This window comes from Trichosurus vulpecula, chromosome 4 (genome assembly GCF_011100635.1).
Source record: "Trichosurus vulpecula isolate mTriVul1 chromosome 4, mTriVul1.pri, whole genome shotgun sequence".
In the NCBI taxonomy this organism is placed as follows: Eukaryota; Metazoa; Chordata; class Mammalia; order Diprotodontia; family Phalangeridae; genus Trichosurus; species Trichosurus vulpecula.
Genome location: NC_050576.1, coordinates 348,005,964 through 348,029,313, shown reverse-complemented (window position 1 = coordinate 348,029,313; position 23,350 = coordinate 348,005,964). Strand labels below are relative to the sequence as shown.

Sequence of the window (23,350 nt, the reverse complement as noted above, 5' to 3'; positions counted from 1 at the left end):
AACTAACCAAAATCATCTAACTGCATAATTACAACTTATACAGCAGCATGTGGGTGGCGTAACAGATAGAGGATGGACCTGAAATCAGGAAGACCTCAATTCAAATCGAGCTTCAGATACTTATTAGTTTTGTGATCCTGGGTATCCTCACTTCCTCAGTTTCCTCATCTGTGAAGTGGGGATGATAATAACACCTATTTCTCAGGGTTGCAACAAGGATAAATAAAATACTTGTAACATCTTTTGAAAACCTTAAAGTGCTACATAAATACTGATATTGTTATTATTTTTTATCACATAACATCAGTTTCTCTTTTCATTGTTTACCGACTGGTAAAAGAAAAGGTCGTGTACTTTAACTTTGATTGTATAATACCAACAAGTCCTTCTACTTTAGCCTGTCTTTTGCTATATTTCAGTCTTGCCTTGTCTTTATCTAAATTGTTTTACCAGTTGTATATGCTGTTCTTTTAACTCTACTCCCCTCAGCCTCCTTTTATGAAAGTTGTCACATGTCTCTAAATTATTAATATTCCTTCTTTCTTTTACATACATTATCATTACATTAAATTCACAGATCACATTTTTCTATCCATTCCCCAATATTGGCCCATATTTTGACTATAAAGTTTTTACTATGACAAATATTAAATTTGCATATATCTTCATTTTCTTCCTGTAGCTAAATTATTTGTCCAGGTTCATACAGCTAGTATCTGAAGCAGGATTTGAATTCAGGTCTTTCTAATTCCAGTCCCATCACTCTCCACTATTAGCACCTAATGTCAACACTGTTTTCCCTCCTCACCTCCAATTCCAACATTTTCTAGCTTTTTTCAAGACTCTGCTGAAATCTCATCTACTTCAGGAGTCTTATTCCAGTACTTTTCAGTTGCTAGTGGTACAATTCTCCTGGAATCCTCTTCTATTTACATAGATTTACATACAATCCCTACTATTTACTATATCTCTTGTACGTAAAAATCACTTGCAAGTGTTTCCCCTATATAATCTTCTTGAAAGCAGGTTTTTTTAAGTGTTTTCACCTTTCTTTGTACTCACAGTATAGCACCTTAGCATAGTGTCTGGCATATAATAAATTATATGGCACTTAATAAATATGAAAAATTTTACTGTCTTTTTCCCTTAACCCTGTTTGATAGCTGCTCAAACTATCCATTTGTATTCTTCATCTGATTTATTGTCAATCCTCTAGAGAAAATTAAAGTAACCAAAACTCTCTTTCTCTTCCTCTTCTGATGTCATTTACATCTTATTCCCTCAAAATCTGGCTTTCATATTCAACACTCAATTAAATCGTTTTCAAATATCATTCATGGTCCACCTAATCAATCAATCAATAACATTTACTAAGTCCCTACTATGTGGCAGACACTGTGTTAAGCACTGGGGATACAAAGTCATTTAACCACTGTCTTTCTGAGTTTTCTCCACTTAAAATGTGAATAATAATAATAGCACCCCCCATGGTTATTGTGAGGATCAAATGAGATATTATTTGTAAAGCACTTGTACACTGCTTGGTACATAATAGGTGCTATATAAACGTTGTTGAGAGAGAGAGGAAGGGAGGGAGGAAAAGGAGAGAGAGAGAGAGAGAGAGAGAGAGAGAGAGAGAGAGAGAGAGAGAGAGAGAAACTTATGGAAGGAATTAAAAGGTGGAGGAGACAGAAAGGGATGAAATGAAGGGCATGGGTGAAGGGGATAATTTTATCATACGAGAAACATTTCAGTCTCTGTGATAGGAGATAAAGGGGATGGGCTAATATATAGTTTTAGAGTGTGGAAGAATTAACTAATTTTTGAGATTTTGCTAAAAATAGAATTTTAAATGTCTTTAATGGTCCATCAATCAATCAATCAACATAGAAAGTGCCTACTATGTACCAGACACTGTGTTAAGTACAGGAGAGCTGACTTTAGTTCTAAAAATAGAAAAAAAATCGATTACCCCTTTACCTGTCTTGTATAGATAAGCACCTGATATTCTCCTGCTTCTTTGGTTTTCCTTTATCCTCCATTCATCTTAAGGTCTTTGACCCCTAAGTAGTAGTTTATTGGCAATCAAAATGGGCTCTTAGCACTTAATTCAACCAAATGCCCTTGAAGAGTTTGGCCTTTATTTCCTTGATGAAATTAGGAGTCCTTGGTATCCTCCTTGCCTCGAGGGAAAGCCTAGTTTACATGGGTTTGAGTGACATGTTTGTGACATCAGAGGCTTTTAGACCACGTGGATTTAAGTAGCACTTTTTGTGATGATTTTAGGTCACGTGGGTGAGTTGCATGTGTGACTCACCCTTGACCCTGAAAAAGATATAAAACCAGGGGTTGGCTTTCCTTTTTCAGAGCTCTGATGACCCACAGCAGTAGTGGCACATGTGACTCTGGGCCAGCCATTGTTATGAGGTCCCTGGCTGAACTCAGATGTTGGTAAATATGAATTGTATTTGGTCTGTCTGTTGGTGTTTGTAATTTGTTTGTATTTGCTCTGAAGTTCAGAGTGCTGGCTTTTTCCCCTGAACTAAGTGAATGGTATTTGTCTGCTGGATTAAAGTAAGATTGTCAATCCCTTAATGTTGCTTTTCTTGGTAAAGCAGATCAAAAGAACCTGGGCTTGCAGCATTCTGTGAGCTGGTTGTTGTTGGTTTTTCACCCCCACAGCAGCTGCTAGCTGGATTGTTGAAACAAGTAGCCAGAGTGCTCTGGGTACCATCCATCTATTTGGGGAAAAATGGCCCCTTTACTCTCTATATTCTCACTTAGTAACCCTTTCCATTCCCTTGGCTTCCATTATCATATCTAAACAGCTGCTTCATATATTTGACCTCGATTCTATCTCCTGCGATTGAGACCTACATTTCCTACATATTGAATGGTCACTTAATCTTCCCATCAAAAGATTTCCCTCCTCCTAACTTTCTAATTTCTCTTCATGATATTATAAGTGTCCTAATCACTCAGGTTATAAACTTGAAAGCTATCATTGTCAATTAATCTAAACTTTTTCTTTGTGCCAACCATCGAGGGTATGAAGGAAAACAAAAAGCAGTCCCAACCTTCAAGGAGCTTACATTCTTTTTTTTTATTTTAAATATATTTAATATGTTTAGTTTTCAACATTGATTTCCACAAGATTTTGGAGTTACAAATTTCCTCCCCATTTCTACCCACCCCCTACCCCAAGATGGCATATATTCTGATTGCCCCTTTTCCCAGTCTGCCCTCCCTTTTGTTACCCTATTCCCCTGTCTTATCCCCTTTCCTCTTACTTTTTTGTAGGGCAAGATAGATTTCTATACCCCATTGCCTGTATATCTTATTTCCCATTTGCAAAAGGAACTTACATTCTTATTTTTTTTTCTTTTTTATTTTGAGGGGGCAGGCAATTGGGGTTAAGTGACTTGCCCAAGATCACACAGCTAGTAAGTGTGTCAAGTGTCTGAGGCCGGATTTGAACTCAGGTCCTCCTGACTCCAGGGCCAGTGCTCTACTCACTGCACCACCTAGCTGCCCCAGGAGCTTACATTCTAATAGAGGGAGAAATATGTGTACACAAGGTACACATGTATTACATAGAATTTGGTCTTAGAGGGGAAGTCACTAGAATCTGTAGAGAGTAGGAAAACCCTCTTGAAAGATGCTAGAGTTTTTACTTGTTTCTATCTCTATAACTTTTTCACCCTTCCCTTCCTTTCTATGCCAACTAAAATACATAAAGTTGAAGTCTTAAAAACTTCTCACTTGTATTTGGCAGCTAGGAAGCACAAAAGATGGAAACTTGGAGCTAGCATCAAGAGATATGAGTTTAAATATTAACTTTAAAACTTTATAACTCTGTGTCCCTAGGAAGTAACTTAGCCTCTGTCTACCTTGGTTTCCCTAAAAGTAAAATAAGAATAATAATAGTGCCTACCTCCCAGGTTGTTGTGAGGATCAAATGAAACAATAATTTTAAAGAGCATAGCAAGGTGGCACATAGTAGGTACTATGTAAATGCTTATTCCCTTCTTTTCTCTTCCCTACTTTAAATAAAAGCTTTACATATAGTATCCCATTTGTTTCTCCTAACAGCTTTGTGGAGGTAGGAATCATTTTTACCCCCATCTTAGAGATGAAAAAACTAAGGCTAGCAAAAGTTAAATGATTTGTCTGCGGGTCATGCTGGTAGGAATTATCTAAGGCAAGATTCAAATTCAGGCATTCCTGAGTCAAAATGTGCAGCTCTATCAACTGCAATACCTATAACTATATGTGTTTCAACTTCTACCTCATTAGCCTTTCACCATCTGTTATAATACAACTATAACAATGAAGCATTGTTTAGGGAGGGCAGTACTTGCTACCATTCACCAAAATGAAGATTTTCTAGGTAAGAGCTGGCCAGAAAATTCACGAAGCTAAAGTTCCCATACCAAAAGGTATAGGCCAAATGTAGGGCATTCAAGAGCAACTTTCTGGAATGGCTCCATTGTGCTTTCAGGAATTGGCCTTTTCTTTTTTCCCCTGCTGCTAAAAAGCTTAACGCTCACTGTTGCATCACTGCTATGGACTTCTGAGACCAATGATGCTCTTCTTTAAGTAAAATATGGAGCCTGGATATGGAGCTGCCATTATCCAGTGCCATTAGTAAATACCCAAGGCTCAGTATGGCTCCACTAATCACACCTGTCACACCTAATTTGCTAAGCTATCCAGTTATTTCTAAAGAAACAAAGAAAGAAGGAAAAGGTTGTACGTGGAGAGAAGTTATCCATACACATTCAGCAGAGCCCATGTGGAAATGCCTCCCCTAAGATTTCGAGTGTTTTGCTGAATTTGCAGAACATTGGACAATATAGTTTAGCTTACTGTTCTTGTGCTTACATTGCTACAAATTTTGCTTATTGTTATGTATTATGTATGAAGGGCCACAAATGCACATAATATCTTTTATAAGAAGCTTATGAACTAAATCAGAAGAAATTCCAATATAAATAATACCAAAAAAAGACAATTTAGGAAAAGCTAGAGATGCTTAGTCAGACAAATAGATTTTCAAGTGCTCTTTTTCCTAAAAACAAATAATCCATGGATATACAAACACAGTAGCTCATAGGCATAGGGTAAATTTTTCGCTTACCTCCTGAATCTTTTCTTTTATTTCTCTTATCAGTTAATGTCTCAATACATTGTTTTTATGCAGAATTCAGTTCAAGACTGTTCCACTCACCCAAGAAATACACTAAAAGAGTAATAGAATACAAAGGAAGGTGGAAATTTCAAGGGGAAGGGATATAGATGGGGCAGAAAGAAAACTAAATGAGAGGAAAACTAAAAATGGAAAGTTGTAAAATATCTTAACTCTGAGATAAATAATTTGAACTAAAAGCAGAAAATGTTTTTTTACAGAGAAGCTTTAGGGAGGGCCTTAATGGAAGCTGTAAAAAGTCAAAACACTATCAACTATAGTATTGGGGACTAAGGATGAAGGGGAAAGTGGACAATAAAAGGGGAAAATTATTAAAGCATTCTAACAATTTTATACTATAAATGATTTTATCTTTTCAGTTTTGAGTCATACCAATGGAAAAATTATTTTTGTTAGTGCTGTTGGGTTTGTAAACCAGCCAACAGATATTTCCAAGTAGTGTTCAAAAAGGGTCGTTTCCTTTCCAAAATAGATGGATGGTGTCCAGAGTACTCTGGCTACTATTGATTAGAAAGATTGAAAATGCATCTAATGAGCTCTTAGGAATAGAATTTTTGGTTGTATACTTAAGTGGTGCTCCATCACAATAAATACCTTTTGTCCAACTGCCCTTGAGAATAGCAAGGGGGTGATAGCCAAATTAATATTTTAGAGGTTAAATTGACCATTATCAATGGTAATATTATTGGCGTATACAAATGCATTGAGTTGGGCTGAGAATCCTGAGTTTTCTTTGAAATCTAATGAAACTGTGATGTCTCATCAACTGAGATAATGATATAAAGAAAGCCCTTTGTAAGTCTTAAAATATGATATAAATGTCAGCTATTATTGTGATATCATTGAAATTCAATATTTTTATGTGTGTATATTTCTGGATCTTCTATAAACATCTGATTAATTTATGCCTCTCAAAGACCTTAGGGAATGCATTTTTAGTCATGTAAATAATTATACAACACTATGTGAAATAGTTATAATCCTAAAGAGTTGTTAAGTCTGATATTGCTATATCTTAGTGTTTTCTCATGCCCTTTCACTGCATATTTGGATGTAAGTTCTATAAAACATTGGTATCAAATTCAAATAGAAATGGGGGCCACTAATCTTTACAAAGTGATCCATGTTGGCCACATATTGACTTAGTTTTAAAATATAGTATTTATGTTTGGGGCAGCTAGGCAGCACAATGGATAGAGTGCTAGTCCCAAAGTCAGAAATACTCATCTTTTTCAGTTCAAATCTGTCCTCACACATGAACTAGCTGTGTGACCCTGGTCACTTAACCCTGTTTTCCTCAGTTTCCTCACCATTAAATGAGCTAGCAAAGAGAAGGAAATGGCAAACCACTCCAGTACCTTTGCCGAGAAAACCCCAAATGTGGTCATGAAGAGTTGGACATGAAAGAACAATACCAATTATCTATAGTTTATGGTTTCATATTTATTATCTATGTGTTATTGTGTCTATGTAATATTATACTTTATTGCATATTCCCTAATTACATTTTCATTTGATTTAGGCCACACTCAGGAGTATTGTGGTCTGCCTATGGTCTGCGTGTTGCATCTTTGGCACCTCTGCTCTAAAATACTTTAGTCCAGATGTTATAAAATCACACTAAAAAATTAAGAAATAATTTACAAATCAAACATTTAAGAGAATTGTAATTTCAAACAGAATATTCATAGAAATAATCAAAATGTCAATATAAAATGCCTACAGTTAGTTGGTGCAAAATATTTTAAAGTTTGCGATGATAGAGGCAAGATAAATAATAATTATAATAGCTGATCTAAATGGTACTTTAATCGCATCGGAGCTACATAACAAAGTCTTTGAGCTGGCTACAATAAGTAACAATATTCCTATTTTACAGAAGAGGCAACTGAGTCTCAGAGTCAGTAAGTAATTTGTCCATGGCCATATAGCAAATGTCATAGGCAGGATTTGAAGCCAGGAATCCCTGATCTCAGGTACATTAAGCTAACTACTATTCAACACTGCCACTCTACTCCCCTTAGCTCTTAAGGATTCAGCAATCATTCCTATGCAGATGGATCCCAGATCTGCTTATTCAGCCCTTATCTCCCTTTTGGGTTTGAATTATACATATCCAACTGCCTGCTTGACATTTGCAAACTCACCATGTGCAAAACAAACCTCATTAGTTTTGTTACATTGCTTCTCTTCATTGCCTCTTTCTGCGAATATAACCACCAACCAAATAGTCTCACAACAAACTAGTTGTTCATGACTCTACTCTCAATCACCCACCATACCTATCAACTGCCATGCTTGTCCACTTGTTCAGTATCTCTCATATCCTTCATCTCTCAATGCACAGCACACCTTTATACTACACTCCCACATCACCTCTCACCTAGACTATGGAAGTAACTTAAATTATCTCATGGTAGCCAATTTCTCCAATTCATTCTCTGAAACTGCAAAATCGATGTTCCTAAAATATGGGACTGACTATGTCACTGTCTTGATAAAGAAGTTTCAGTGGTTTCTCATTGCCTTTGGGTAAAATATCAGGTCTGTTTGCCATTTAATGTCTTCTACAATTCGGGTACAGATTATGGTAATTACAAATTAGTTCTGCCTCCAACCAATGTCGTATTCTAGTCAAAGTAGCCTACTTGCTTTTCACCTCTGCCATCTATATATTCAAAAATGCTATTAACCATGACTGGGATTGTCTTCTTTTCCATGTCACTTCTTGGAATTCCTAATTCCCTTTAAACCTCATCAAAAATACTACCTGCTTCAAGAAACCTTTCCTGATTTTATAAGTTATTCATACCCCTACCCTCACTGACTGTGTTTATCTATCTATCTATCCATTCATCCATCAAAACATATGTATATATCATCATCTATATGATCTCTCATTATCCAAATCTATATCATCTTCTATAGCTACATATTTATCATTATCTTTATTTATTATCTATATACCTATATCTATTTGCCCATCTCTATATCCTGCATTTATTTTTCAGCATAATATCTCCCCCTTATAGAATGTATGTTGTTGGAGCAAGCAGATTATTTTGTTTTGATTGGTTTTGTGTCAAGATCATGTGGCACAGTTCCCACCATATAGTCACAGCTTAATAAATACCAATAGATTGATTGATTGAAAATGGTTTAATGGAACAGAATATAGTAAATTTGAAATTTGTATGGATTTTATCACCTAGTTAACATAGCATCTTTCTTATTGATTACACCTTTTTATTATCACATTGGGGGAATATATTGGCTTTTTTGAAGTAAAAGAGTTTATTTGCATGGAATGGCAGAAGAGGCTTAGAAATACAGCAGATATAATGGTTTAAGATGCAATAGTAAAGGAATAATCGATAATATCTTCTATGGAACAGATACCTGAATGAAAAGGGTCAGGGAGAAGTGGATTCAGAAGATAGAATGTGAAAATTCTTCAGTGAGTGAATGTTAAAAAGTGATATGCTACTGAAGTAAAGTTACTGGCTTTGGAGTCACCTGAGTGTACAGCTTGTCTCTGTTGCTTACTACCTGTGTGTTCTGCAACAAATGAGTTAACCTCTCTCTGCCTTGGTTTCCTCATCTTAAAAATGTGAATGTTGAAGAAGACCTCAGAGATCCTTTTCAGATCTACTGTTATGATTCTATGAATTACTTTCCTGATTTATCAATGACACAAGTGTGAAGTACTTATTTATGTAAAGCCCAGCTTCCAATCTAAGCCAATAAAGTCAAAATACACAAAGGATATGTTTATCTCTGGTGCTACTAAAGATTGAAAATGTCAACACCTGTTGTTTTGCTCTCATGTTTACTTTAATGGCCATCAATTTTTTTCTAGCAAATGTTGAAAATATGAAAAACATTATATTGCATTTTCAATTGAACAGATGTCTAAATCTGAATTATTGGATGAAGTGAAAGATGGCAAAGTACAATGGTAACAAATACAACATTTTGTTCTGTTAGAATACATCATTTTACTAGCAAGGTTGTTTGAAGAAAAAAAACTGTTTATCTATTGAAGCATACTGGAATAAGTCACTCAGTCTCTAGATGTCTTTATAACATAAATACTGAATGAAATGCAATCCCCCTAATTGCATGTTATGAGGCCTCAATGCACTTGCAACATCATTAACTCAAGCTATCCCCATGGTGAAAATATAAATCGAAATTTTATAATGTGGATTAGGGAATAGGGTAAAGAAGAATTCACCTTCTATTGAGTCACGAGTCATTCCTTTATTCTATTGGACAACTCCTAGAAAATTCTGTATGATAACCAATCCAATCACTCAAGCTTCCAGAGTGGATATGTTTGGCCTAACAAATCTGGGTTGGTTATCTATATAATCAATTTTTTAAATTTCATAATTGTAAAGTCTCCTATTTTCCATGGAATTTTCTTTTCTTTCTATAATGTTGATGATCATATTCATCTCATTTGGCACAAAGCCTTATTTATTAAAAGTCTAAAAATTTAAGTGTCATAATTCCTCTAGGTCAGTAACACATGTGGTTCTGTGTGATAGTAATACACAATTCCTATATAGAATCAGACATTTGATGGGTGTTGTCAGAAAAATAAGAACAGAGATTCTGGCATTTGTGTGTGTAGGTGTGAGCATATATACAGACAGACAGACAGACACACACACACACACACAAACACACACATAATCCTATATATGCCACTATCATATGTGCTTTAAAAAGTTCGGACAGAGCAATAATGTCTTATTAAATTAACTTCAAACTTGAACATAGTAAGTGCTTAATAAATGTTTTACTGAATTGAAGTGAACACAATTTTAATAAGCTAGTATTCTATCTACAGAACTGGGGCTAGGTATTTCAAAAACACAAAAGATGTATAAGACACAATGGAAGTTACCGCCATTTTTAAATATAGTTGGGTTTATAACCTAGTAATCGTCAAGGACATTACACTCTATCTGGGAAAATAACACACAGTTACACACATAATCCATCAAATAAGCAGCAGTTATTAAATGCCTACTATGTGCCAGGCATTGTATTAATTGTTGAAAATACAAAAAAAGACAAGTAGGCCCTGTATGCAAGAACCCTACAATCTAATGGGAGAGATAATATTCAAACAAATATATACAAAGCCAGCTATGTACAAGATAAATTGTTTTTGTTGTTTTGCAGTGGTGCCCAATCCCATTTGGGGTTTTCTTGGCAGAGATATGAGAGCAATTTGCTATTTCCTTCTCTAGCTCATTTTACAGAGTAACTGAAGCAAACAGCATTAAGTGACTTATTCAGGGTCATACAGCTAGTTCATATCTGAGGCCAGATTTGAACTCAGGAAGAAGTCTTGTTGAATTCAGGCCCAGTAATCTATTCACTGTACTACCTAGCTGCAATAATTCACAGAGGCAAGGCACTAAAATTAAGAGCTTTTGGCAAAGGCAAGATTTTTTTTGTAGAAGGTAGGATTTTACTTGGAACTTAAAATAAGAAAGGGGACATTTTCTCTGTCTGTCTCTGTCTCTGTTTCTTTCTTTCGCTCTCTCTGTCTCTCTCTCTCTCTGTCTGTCTCTCTCTCTCTGTCTCTGTCTCTCTCTGTCTCTCTGTCTCTCTCTCTCTCTCTGTCTCTTTCTCTCTCACATACACACACACACATACACACACACACATATACATACACACATACAACATGAAAATAACAAGATGGGACATTATATGACAGCATCAAAATGAATATAGGGGATCTAAAGACCTGTGATCAAGAGGCAGCTATGTGGCACTGAGCAAGTCAGTTTAACTATGAATCTTAGTTTGTATAAAAATGATGGAATTGGACTACCCTTTCAGAGCTAACAGTTTTACTCTGTGGCAGGAAGGAGCATGACATTTAATAAATACTAAATGGGCTCAGAGGAAGAAATTTGTGGAGGAAGAACTTTAATTTGTCCTAGATAAGGAAAAAATAGCATAAGATGTACGAAAAGTAGATTCAGTGGAAAGCAAGACAGATTTGAAATCAGATGACCTGAATTTAGAGTCTTGGATATTTCTTTAGGTTGCAGCTTCTTCATCTGCCAAATAAAGGGACAGGACTTAATTTTCTGAGCTACTTTTCATGAGGTCATGAGAGGAGTCCAGATGGAAGACATCACATGAATAAAGTTGCTCATGAGAATGGAGTGCTTGGGAAATTACAATGATAGTTATCTGACTAGATCAGAGTGCATTTATGGATGGATGGTAGAAATTTGGAAAAATAAGTCAAAATCTGATTATGGACAGCCCTTAATACTGATTAGAGAAAACTGGACTTGATTCTAAAGATTATAGGATTCATTTAAGGTTTTTGAGCAATAGTGGGATACATTGAAAACAATTTCTTCAAAAGACTGTTCTGATAAGGATGCAGAGAATGGTTTGGATGATAGAACTGGAGTAAAAAAAAAACAGATAGGAAACTATTGGAATAATCCATGAATGAAACAATGAGGGCCTGGGTTATGAATTTGGCAATCAAATGGAATAGGACAATATGAATGTGCCAGTCTCCCAGCCTGGGTTCCCATAGAGGCCCCAGTGAGATTCTGGCTTTGATATTCTGTTACCTGTACTGCTGTGGTGCCCCTGGGAGTGAACATATCCTGCTTAAAATATTCTAGCTATGTAGCCGGACATATAGCACATGGGAACAGATGCTGTCGTTGTCAAAAATGGAATAAGAATATGTGGGACAGGAGGTTGCTTTAGCAAATGCACTTTTGCATCCGAACAAAAACTACTTAGAATTCAAAATCCAATCCACAGGAATCTGGGGTATAGAAGTCAAAACTAGGAAAGTTAATTTGAATCAGACTTAGTGGCCAAAAGATGTATAGACTTGTAATGAGGAATAAAGGAAACCTCTACCACAACAATGAGGAAAAGAATACGTTGCCAGCAAATAATTTTCCACAGAAAGGAAATACATTGGGTATTAAATATAGAATTAAATGTATATTTGAATACACAATTTTATATTTGTGTTTAATTTACAAATATACATATATATTTGAAAGAATAAGTATTGTCCAACATCAGGTATATGATGTTATATATGTTGACAGTACAATTTTGAATTGTCAGTTTGGTGATTTTTATCATATTCCTACAGCTGATTTTGAAAAAAAAAATATGTTGGTTGAACAGCCAATCTTCTGAATATAATTGCATCGAAACTTCTGCCCCTATGCTGCTCCCCCCAAAGCATTTACTATCATCTTACCAAAGTCTTACTTTATCCATTAGAAGTACATTCTGTTTTTAATAAATATTTGTGAAGTTATCTAATGCTGTAATTGTTTGTACACAACAGAATAATTATGATTTAAAATAGTAGGTTGTGTGTTGTGATGTGAAAATCTACATTTTGGAAAAATTGTTTCATATACGTATGTGTGAATGAAAATTCACAAAAAGTGTTAAATAAAAATTTAGGTGTTCATGACATTTAGGAAGGAAATTTGTTTTTCACATGAAATACTTGGCTTAAGTCATATGAATTAAGTCAGTTGTTATTTTATTCATTCTGTACCTTTGTACCTTGTTAAAAAACAGAAGCATTGTCTTGTTTGCAGTCCTATTATCTTCTTTTATAGTGTCCTTTTTGTGTACAGAATGAAGCGTGACAAATATATAAAATTGTCAGCTAGTTTTTGCCCTAACATCTGTTTAGTATAAAATCTATTCTTTTAATAAAGATTAAACTTATGTTTAATTTGTATGTTTCACCACTTTGTATTTGCTTCTGTAAGGAACCATAGAATTATATATTTTTAATGATTGTCAAACATTATCATGTTGAATGTGGCAAAGCAAAACTGAACACAAGAAATATTTATGAAGATCATCATGCTGGGTCATTGTAGTCTCAGAGTAATTAGAGATTGATCAGTGATGTTGTATATACTGGCAAAACACAATGGAAAATGATGATGAAACTTTACACTTTAACTATACATCATAGTATCCTTTTCAGGATTATTTTATTTGAATATCTTATTTTTCTTCAATGCACAATACAATGAATAATTGTTTAAGTGAAAAAAATGAATATGCCAGCCTCTGAGAAGCAGAAATGGACAGGATTTTATGGATGACTAGTTTGAGGGGATTAGAGAATGGGGACTCCAAAAGTCCAAGTCTAGTGTAAGCAAGGCTATTTGAATTTTAAATACAAATATTTGGATTCATATGTGCTGGATTGTCTGTTTATAGGCAGATTACATATTCTGTTAAGTGCCAAATAATCAAGAATTAGCTATTTGAAGTTCTTCATCTGAAATATGTATATAATGATTATGGAATGATTACAATGCTTAACAGAACCATAGAATATCACAGATGGAAGGCACTTCAGTGGCCATCTAATCTAGTTAGCTCCTGAACAGCAATCACTTCTATATCATATATAGTAAGTAGTTATCTAGCTTTTGTTTGAAGGCTTCTAATGAAAAAGAACTGCCTATACCTCAGATCAATCCATTACGTATTTTGATAACTCTAAACATGTTGATTTTTTCCTACATCAAGCCTAAATTTAACTCTTTGCTTCTTCCACCAATTACTCTTAGTTCTGCCTTTTGAAGCCAAGTAGAAGAAATGGAATCCTTATAATACCTGTCAAACACTTGAAGACAGCTAGCACATTCTCATCTTTCCTCCAACCAACCCCACCAAATATTCTTATGTCCAAGCTAAATACACTCCTGCAACTGATTTGTCGTATCAAATGACCTTCAGGCTTATCACTGTCCTAGTTGCTTTTCATAGAACACTATATCTTGTTAATTATTTTGAACCAGATCTTTGTTTCCATTAGCATAGAGAACTCCCCAAAATAAAATTCTCTAAACAATGCAGAGCAGCATATTCTGTGGATTCTAGTATTAAAAAGTTGCCTGTGGCACTAAAAGATTAAATGGCACATCCTGAGTGGCACAGATACAATATGTTGGAGGCAGGACTAGAATATAGGTCTGTCTGACTCAGTCAACAATTAACACTTACGTACCCACTATGTGGCAGGCTCAAAAGCTGGTGCCCTTACATTTCCAACCTACTGCTTCACAGCTTATCAATATCCTTCCTAAATCATGGCATTCAAAATTAAACATGATATTTTAAGTGTGGTTTGACAAGCAAAGTACTCCTGGATTATCAATTGGACACAATGATTCTCTTAACAGTGTCTGAAATTGCATGAAAATTTTTTACTTCCATATCATAATACTAACTCATATTTAGTTAAAAATCCACTAAAAATTCAGATCGTTTTTGTCACAAATTCCTATCTTGACATACATCTCCATTCTGTCCTTGTAAAGCTAATTCTCTTTTAGTTCATATAAGCATTTACATTTAATCTTATCAAACTTCACCTTACTAGTTTCAGACAAATGTTCTAACCTGTCAAGATCTTTTTGGATCCTGAGTCTAATGCTGGCTGTTCCTCCCAGCTTTGTAGTCATCTGAACATGAAATAAGATGGATCATCTATGCCATCATTTAGGTCACTGGAGGGGAAAAAATACCTTATCCTAGGACCAAACAGAGACCCTGGGGCTGTTCACTAGAGAGCTGCTTTAAATGAACATCAAGCCATTATTAATTTCTCTTTGGTTCTAGCCATTCAGTTACCTTTGAATCTACCTAGCCTATCATCTAGTCCATGTTCCTTCATCTTGTACAGAAGAACAGCATGAGAATCTTTGTCAAGTACTTTGCTAAAATTCAGGAAAACTATTTCTCCAATATTTCTCTGATGTACCAGTCTAATAAATTTGCTTCAAAAATAAAAAAAGAAAATGAGGTTAGTCAGGCATGACTTATTCTTGAGAAAGCATTGCTGGCCCTTTGTGATCAATGGTTTCTTTTTCTTTAGGTATTCATAATCCATTCCTTGAATAATGGAATTGATGTAAAGCTTAAAGCCAAAAAAGTTTCACAGCTTTTCTGTCTCTCTCTCTCTGTCTTTCTCTGTCTCTCTCTCTCTCTGTCTCTCTTTTCTCTCTCTCCCCTTCTCACTCTCTCTCTCCCTCTTTTTTCTCTCTCTCTTCCTCTGTCTCTCTGCCTCTCTGTCTCTCCCTCTCTGTCTGGCTCTCTCTCTGTCTGGCTCTCTCTCTGTGTCTGTGTCTGTGTCTGTCTCTGTCTCTCTCTCTGTCTCTCTCTCTCAGTCTGTCTCTCTCTTTCTGTGTGTGTGTGTGTGTGTGTGTGTGTGTGTGTGTGTGTGTGTGTGCGTGTGTGTGTCAGGCTGAGATGCAATCCAGGGTTATTTCTTCCATTTCCAGAGATATTTCAACTATTCTGGAGAGTTGGACAGCCATCATATTTCTCAATGATTTTAGTTTCTCATGATGGAGTAACTTTTTCTGGGCCTGAAGATTTGAATCCACTTATTAACAAGGATTAATTAAGCATCTACCATGTAGAGGCAGTTAAGTGGCACAGTGGATAAATTGCTTGGTCTAGAGTCAAGAAAATCAGTTCAAATCTAGCTTCAGACACTAGTTGTGTGATCTTGGGTAAGTTATTTAACCTCTATTTGTCTCGGTTTCCCCAAATGTAAAATCAGGATAATTATAGTACCTAGCTCCCAGATTTGTTGTGAGTACCAAATGAGATATGAACACACAGCGTGACACACAGTAGGCTCTATATAAATATGATGATGATGATGATGGTTATGGTGATGATGATGATGATGATGATGATGATGATAAGGAGGAGGAGCCAGGAAGTAGTCTAGTTTCTGCAATACAAAGCCAGATGGGAGACAGTCCTTCATGAAGGGAAACTAGAGATTTTGTTATGGAAAACAAGTAAGATGCTTAGTACTTTTGATTTTATGCTAATAAATTTGGTGTTGACAATATCATATACATTAACATAAGAATAATCCTGTAAGAGTAGGGTGTGAAGACTGATGGAGCATTTATATTGCACATGTTTTTGGATAGAATAAAAAAAAACATGACAAAAAAGAACAAACAAAAAGAAAAAAACTAATGTCCTCACAATTGAAGCTGTTCAAAAGAGGGACTTACTAAAGTTGAACTGTTTTGTGTACATTCCTACATGGAAAGATGATGTGTATGATTCATGAGACCTCAGTATTAGGGTAGTTGAAGGGAATATGCATATATATATATATATATATATATATATATATATATATATATGTGTGTGTGTGTGTGTTTATGTATATATATAAGTGAATGTGTATGTATGCATATATCTATGTGTATGTGTATGTATGTGTATGTATGTATATATATATGTGTGTGTTTTATATATATATATATATAGATAGATATATAGATATATATATATGTAAAAGAGAGAGAGCAGACACAGGGTTAGTTGAAGATGAAGGGAAGATATCTAAAAGAAATAAAATGAAATTAAGGGATGAGAGAGCAACATACTGAGAGAGGGAGATAGGGAGAGATAGAATGGGGTGGATTATCTCGCATAAAGGTGGCAAGAGGAAGCAGTTCTGTGGGAGGAGGGGAGAGGGCAGGTGAGGAGGGAATGAGTGAACCTTGCTCTCATCAGATTTGGCCTGAGGGGGAATACCATACATACTCAGTTGGGTATCTTACCTCACAGGAAAGAAGAGGGAGGAAGATTAAAAAAAAATAAAAGGGGGGGGATGATGGAGGGGAGGGCAGATGGGGGTGGAGGTAATCAAAACAAACACTTTGGAAAGGGGACAGGGTCAAGGGAGAAAATTCAATAAAGCAGGATGGGTTGGGAAGGAGCAAAATGTAGTTAGCCTTTCACAACATGAGTATTGTGGAAGGGTTATACATAATAATACATGTGTGACCTAGGTTGAATTGCTCGACTTCTTAGGGAGGGTGGGTGGGAAGGGAAGAGGGGAGAGAATTTGGAACTCAAAGTTTTAAAAACAGATTTTCAAAAACAAAAAAAAAAAATTTTGCATGCAACTAAAAAATAAGATACACAGGCAATGGGGCGTAGAAATTTATCTTGCCCTACAAGAAAGGAAGGGAAAAGGGGATGAGAGGGGAGGGGGGTGATAGACGGGAGGGCTGACTGGGGAACAGGGCAACCAGAATATATGCCATCTTGGAGTGGGGGGGAGGGTGGAAATGGGGAGAAAATTTGTAATTCAAACTGTTGTGAAAATCAATGCTGAAAACCAAATATGTTAAATAAATAAATTTAAATTAAAAAAAAAGAAAAAAAAAGAGGAATGGAAATGGCTTCCCTCAAGAGTTAGTGATTTTTATCTTCTTGGAGAGCATATATACATGTGTATATATATATAGACATATATACATACACATATACACACATGTATGTATGTGTGTAAGTATATGCATATGTATGTGTGTATGTGTGTATGTATGTATGTATGTATAAGTCACCTATGCCCACTGAAATCCTTTCTAACCATCAAATTCTATGATCAGATGCTAAGGTTTTGCAAATCGGACATTGCAGTGAGACAATGAGCTGATCACAGAATTGAAAAGAGAAACAAAGATGTCTAGATTACTTTTGGAAAACTGTCTAGTTTTTTTGTCAGTTTTATTTTTTACCAAGGCATCTCTGAAGTAGAAGCCCATTCTTTTCACATCGTTTTTTCCAATGATCTTCTACAATTGGAAATCTTTGAATATCACAAGCTGTAACGAATTGAAGTTGATGATCAAAAGCCATTTGAGAGTGGCACAGAGGGCTTAATTAGGCTGAAATAGTAAAAATGAACAATTACAGAAGAAAACATCATATAAAGCTGGTCACTAGACAGATGTGTGATTGAACAAAAGACTAATCTACCTGACAGAAAGATAGGTAGTTAGTGCCCAAGAACTTATACACAGCCTAGTATCTATGAATCAGCAAAAGAAGTAGAGTATGATTTCCAATTTATTGGAGGGGCCTCCTATTGAAGATATCCAGAGGACATGGACAAGAATTAGATAGGATGGGTGGCAGTAGTGAATTGCATTGCTGGAAGTTGCACCCATGCCAGGGTCATCACAGACAGATTCGACATTCATTCAATGAATATTTATTAAGAAAATACTCTGGCAAGCTCTGTGCTCAAAATTAGACAAAAAAAAAATATTCAAGGAATTCACTGGAAATGTATAGAAAACATAGTCTTAGGGGAGATGAACAGAGATATGCCAAAAAAATGTAATTGTCAGGGGAGAGGACCCCTAGGGGTCTAGAAAGTTCTAATCTAGAGACGGCATTTGAGAGAAGTGGAGGTAAAAAGGATATGTATTTGTGGCATAGAAAAAAGTCCATGAAAAATCCTAGAGACTGGAAACATAAAGTTGTGCATAGACAACAGTAAGGAGGTCAATTTAACCAAATATAGATTTCATGAAGGTAGTCTGGAACCATATTGTAAAGAGCGTTAAAGTCCAAAGAGAATTTGTATTTTATCCTTGGAAGAGTAGGGAGTCACTGGAGTTTCTTGAGTAAGAAAACAATAGTTGTATATAGGTTGGATTCAAGTGGAGAGAACTTGAAGGCATGGAGAATAATTCCAAGACTATGGGAATAATTCAGTTAAGTGATGAAGGCCTATACTACAGAATAGACATGTAAGCAAAGAGAAGGGGAGGAATGTGAGAAATGTTGTTAGGTAGAATCAATAAGATTTGGCAGTGGATTGCCTATGGATGAAGGGGGAGCAGAGTGGGCAGCTCAGTAGCACAGTAGCTTGATCATCAGGCCTATAGTCAGGAAAACCTATGTTCAAATCTGGCCTTAGTCACCTATTGGCTGTGTGACCTTGGGCAAGCCACTTATTCTCTATTTTCCTGAATCTCCTCATCTGTGAAATGGGGTTATTAATTGTGCTTACCTCCAAGAGTTGCGGTGAAGATCAAGTGAGATAATAACTGCAAAGTGCTTAGCACAGTGCCTGACATTTAATAAGCACTATATAAATGGGTTAGCTGTTTTTGTTGGTGTTATTATTATTATTGACTTAGAGGTTGTAAACAAGGGTGAGTGGATGAATGGTGTAGCCCTTGAGAGAAACTAGACAATTAATAAGAACATTATGTTTGGGGGAAAAAACAAGGAGTTGAGTTTGAAATGACTATGAGATATCTGGTTGGAAATTTCCAATAGGTAGTTGGAGATGTGGAATTGGGTCTCGGGAAGATAGATAGATAGGTAGGCAGATAGATATGTATACACACATATATATTCACACACACACAGGTATGTTCATATGTGTGTATATAATGTATTAATAGATACCTATAGATAGACAGATCTAGACATAAATAAATATAGAAATAGATAGATATAGATGAGAGAGAGACAGAGAGAAAGGGAGAGAGAGAAAGAGAGAGACAGAGAGAGAGAGAGACAGACAGAGAGAGAGAGAGAGAGAGAGAGAGAGAGAGAGAGAGAGAGAATCTTTTGCATAGAGATAATGATTAAAACCAGGGAAACTGATGAGATCACCAAGAGAGAGTATAAAGAGATGAACATCCAGGACAGAAGAAAATACTCACAGAAAGGGTGTGTGACATGTATCTCTCAAGAAAGGATACTGAGGAGCCAAACAGGTAAGAGGAGAGCCAAGAGAGAAAACTAGGAAGAATAGATTATCTTGCAAGGGGGTTTGATAATTATCAAATGCTACAGTGAAGTCAATTCTAACAATACTAACAGTTAATAACAGCTAGAATCCATAGTCTTTTAAGGTTTGCAAAAAGTTTTATATATATTAACTCATTTTGTCCTCACAAAAACCTTGTGAGGCAGGTTCTATTATTGTCCCAATTTGCATATTGGGAAACTGAGTCATGGAACAATTAAGTGACTTGTCCCATGATTTGACACCAGAAATTCTTAACTTCACATCCTGTGCTTTATCCACCCTATCACCTAACTGCCTAAGACTCAGAAAAGGACATCGGATTTGTCAATTAATGAATCATCAATGACCTCAGAAAGAAGAATTTCAGTGGAGCAGAGAGATCAGAGTTTGGAATGCAAGTTCATTTTGAAGGGGCTTGAGGGTCACAAGTTACAGTCCCAGGGTGAAGGGGAGTACTAGCAGGAGTGGGGACTCTGGTCACAGTTCCAGGGAAGAAAAGAATGCATGTGATCACTCACAGACTAGAGCATAGGCCAATAAAGCAGAGACTACACCTCTCCTTAGACCATACCACCTTGGAAGAAGTGAAAACTTACAGATATTACCCCACACCAGAACTAGGTCTGAAAGCAGCAGCATGAAAATCTTGATGCTTGAAACAGTACCCCCTCCATCCTGGGAGCAGAGACCAACTTTAATGTAAAGTTAAAAGTCAAGAAAATAGGCTGGAAAATGAGCAAACTACCACCACAACAAAGAATCTGACCATAGAAAGTTTATATGGTGATTCAGTGGATCAAAACACAAACTCAGAAGAAGCCAAAAGAGTCAAAACAGATACATTCAAAGCCTCAAAAGCAAAATATGAATTTATCTCAGGACTTGGAAGAGCTCAAGAAGGATTTTGAAAAATCAAACAATCAAAGTAGAGGAAAAATTAAGAAAAGAATGAGATTTATGCAAAAAAATGATGAAAGAGTAAACAGCTTGGTAAAGGAAGCACAAAAAAATACTAAAGAAAATAACATCTTCTAGTTTTGTTGTTGATATGGTCAATTATGTTAATAGTTTTCCTAATATTGAACCAGACTACATAACAACCTGGAAAAACCTACATGACATAATGCTGAGTGAGCGGAGCAGAACCAGGAGAACGTTGTGCACAGCCACAGATATGTGGATTCCGTGAGGACCAACCCTGACATACTGCGCTTTTCTCAGCAACCTAAAGGGCAAGGACAACTCCAGGGGACTCACGATGGAGAATGCTATCTTCATTCAGAGAAAGAACTGTGAAGTTTGAATACAGACTGAGGCACACTACATGCTCGCCTTTTCTGCTTCTCTTTTGTTTTTGTTTTTGGGTTTTTTTTTTGGTTCTATTTCTTCTTTCTCATGATTCATTCCATTGGTCAAAATTCTTCTCCACGACCTGAATAGAGCATAAATTAATTCAATGCGAAGTTATACATGACAGTTATATGGGACTTCATGCCGTCTTGGGGAGGGAGGGGGGAGGGAGGGGAGAAAAACTGGAACTCAAAACTATGTAGAACCGTGTGTGGTAAACTAAAAATAAATAAAAAAATTTATTTAATTAAAAAAAAAACTATGTCTGAACCAGCAGCCAGTCTGACTGCATTTAAACAACAGCAGCAAAAGTCAGTCCCATTAAATTGTTGCTTTTGTTTCGCTTTGTTCACCTACATGATTCTAGGCCAAATAAACAGTTTCATTGAAAAAAAAAAAAAGAAAATAACATCTTAAAAAGTGGAATAGGCTAAATGCTAAAAGAGGCATAAAAATGCGCTGAAGACAATAACTCCTTAAAATGCAAAACTGGCCAAAAGGAAAAGCAATTACAAAAGCTAACTGTTAATGACTCCATAACACATCAAGAAATTATCAAGGAAACCTGTCCTGGTAGCCTAGAATGAAAGGATGAAATAGAAATTGAAAGAATCCACCAATTACCTTTGGAAAGTCATCCCAAAATGAAACCTCCCAGGAATATAATAGCCAAAATCCATCTCTTGCAGGCAAAGGTGAAGATATTGCAAATAGCTAGAAAAAAAATTTTGAATATCATAGAGCCACAGTCAGGACAAAACAAGATTTAGCAGGTTCTATATTAAAAGGATCAGAGACTTTGGAATATGATATTCCATAGGACAAAGGAGCTAGCAAGGAAACCAGAAGTCAACTACTCAGCAAAAACTTCAGGAGAAAAAAAATTGATTTAATGAAAATTAGAGCTTAAAAGAAAATTTTGACTTTCAAATACAAGAGACAAGAGAAGCTTAAAAAGTTAAACAAGAGAAATAATAAGGGATTCAATTAGATTATACTTGTTTACATTCCTACATGGGAAGATGATACTTACAACTGCCAAGAACTTTATCATTATTAGGGCAATTAGAAGCTAAAGTACACATATAGAGAAGGCATGTGTGAATTGACTATGATGGGATGATATTCATAAAAATAAAATTAAGTTATAAAAAAGGGATCATTGAGAGAAGGTGGAAAAGAGATTGAAGGGATAAATTATCTCACATAAAAGAGGCACAAAAAAGCTTTTACAGTAGAGGGGAAATGGAAAGAAGAGGGGCAACACTTGAACTGCATCAGAATTAACTCAAAGAGGGAATAGCATACACATTCAGGAGATATCAAAATCTATCTTATAGGGAAGTATGAGAGGAGCGGGGTAAGAGAATAGGGTGTGCCGATAGAAGCGAGAGTAGTTTGGGGGAGATGGCAGTCAGAAGCCAGACACTGGTGAGGAGGGATAGCATGAAAGGAGAGAGGGAGAAGAATAAACAGGAGGAAAAAATAGACAGAGGGAAATAAATCATTAGTGATCATAATTGCTAATTTGAAAATGATGAACTCACCCTCCGAAAGCTAAGCAGATAAGAGTGAAATAAAAGCCATGCCTGATGCAGAGATACAAACAGAGTAAATGTAAATGACTCAAGCAGAATCTATTATGCTTTGGCTGATGTGAAAAAAAAATCAGGGGTTCCAAACATGACCCTAGACAAAGCAAGAGCACAAGCAGTCTAATTAAAAGAGATAAAGAGGCAAACTACATCTTACTAAAAGGTACTATACGCAATGAAGTGATGTTAGTGCTAAACATATATGCACCAAATCACATAGCACCCAGATTCTCAAAGGAAATGTTACATGAGTTTCAGGAGGAAATAGACAGTAAAACAAAACAGTATTATTGGGGGACTTCAATTTTCCCCTCTCAGCACTAGATAAATTAAACTTTAGAAATAAGCAAGAAAGAAGTTAAAGAGATGAATAGAATTTTAGAAAAGTTAGATGTGATAGACCTCTGGAGAAAACTGTATTGGAACAGAAAATAATATACTTTCTTCTCTGAACTTCAAGACACCATCACAAAACCTGACCATGTACTAGGACATAAAAGCCTCACAACCAAATGCAAAAACCAGAAATATTAAATG

General features: G+C 35.8%; 1 pseudogene; it reads left to right on the top strand.

Moving 5' to 3' along the window:
- The first annotated feature begins 11,763 nt into the window (after positions 1-11,763).
- LOC118847226 lies at positions 11,764-12,424 on the top strand (annotated as a pseudogene).
- The last annotated feature ends 10,926 nt before the right edge of the window (positions 12,425-23,350 follow it).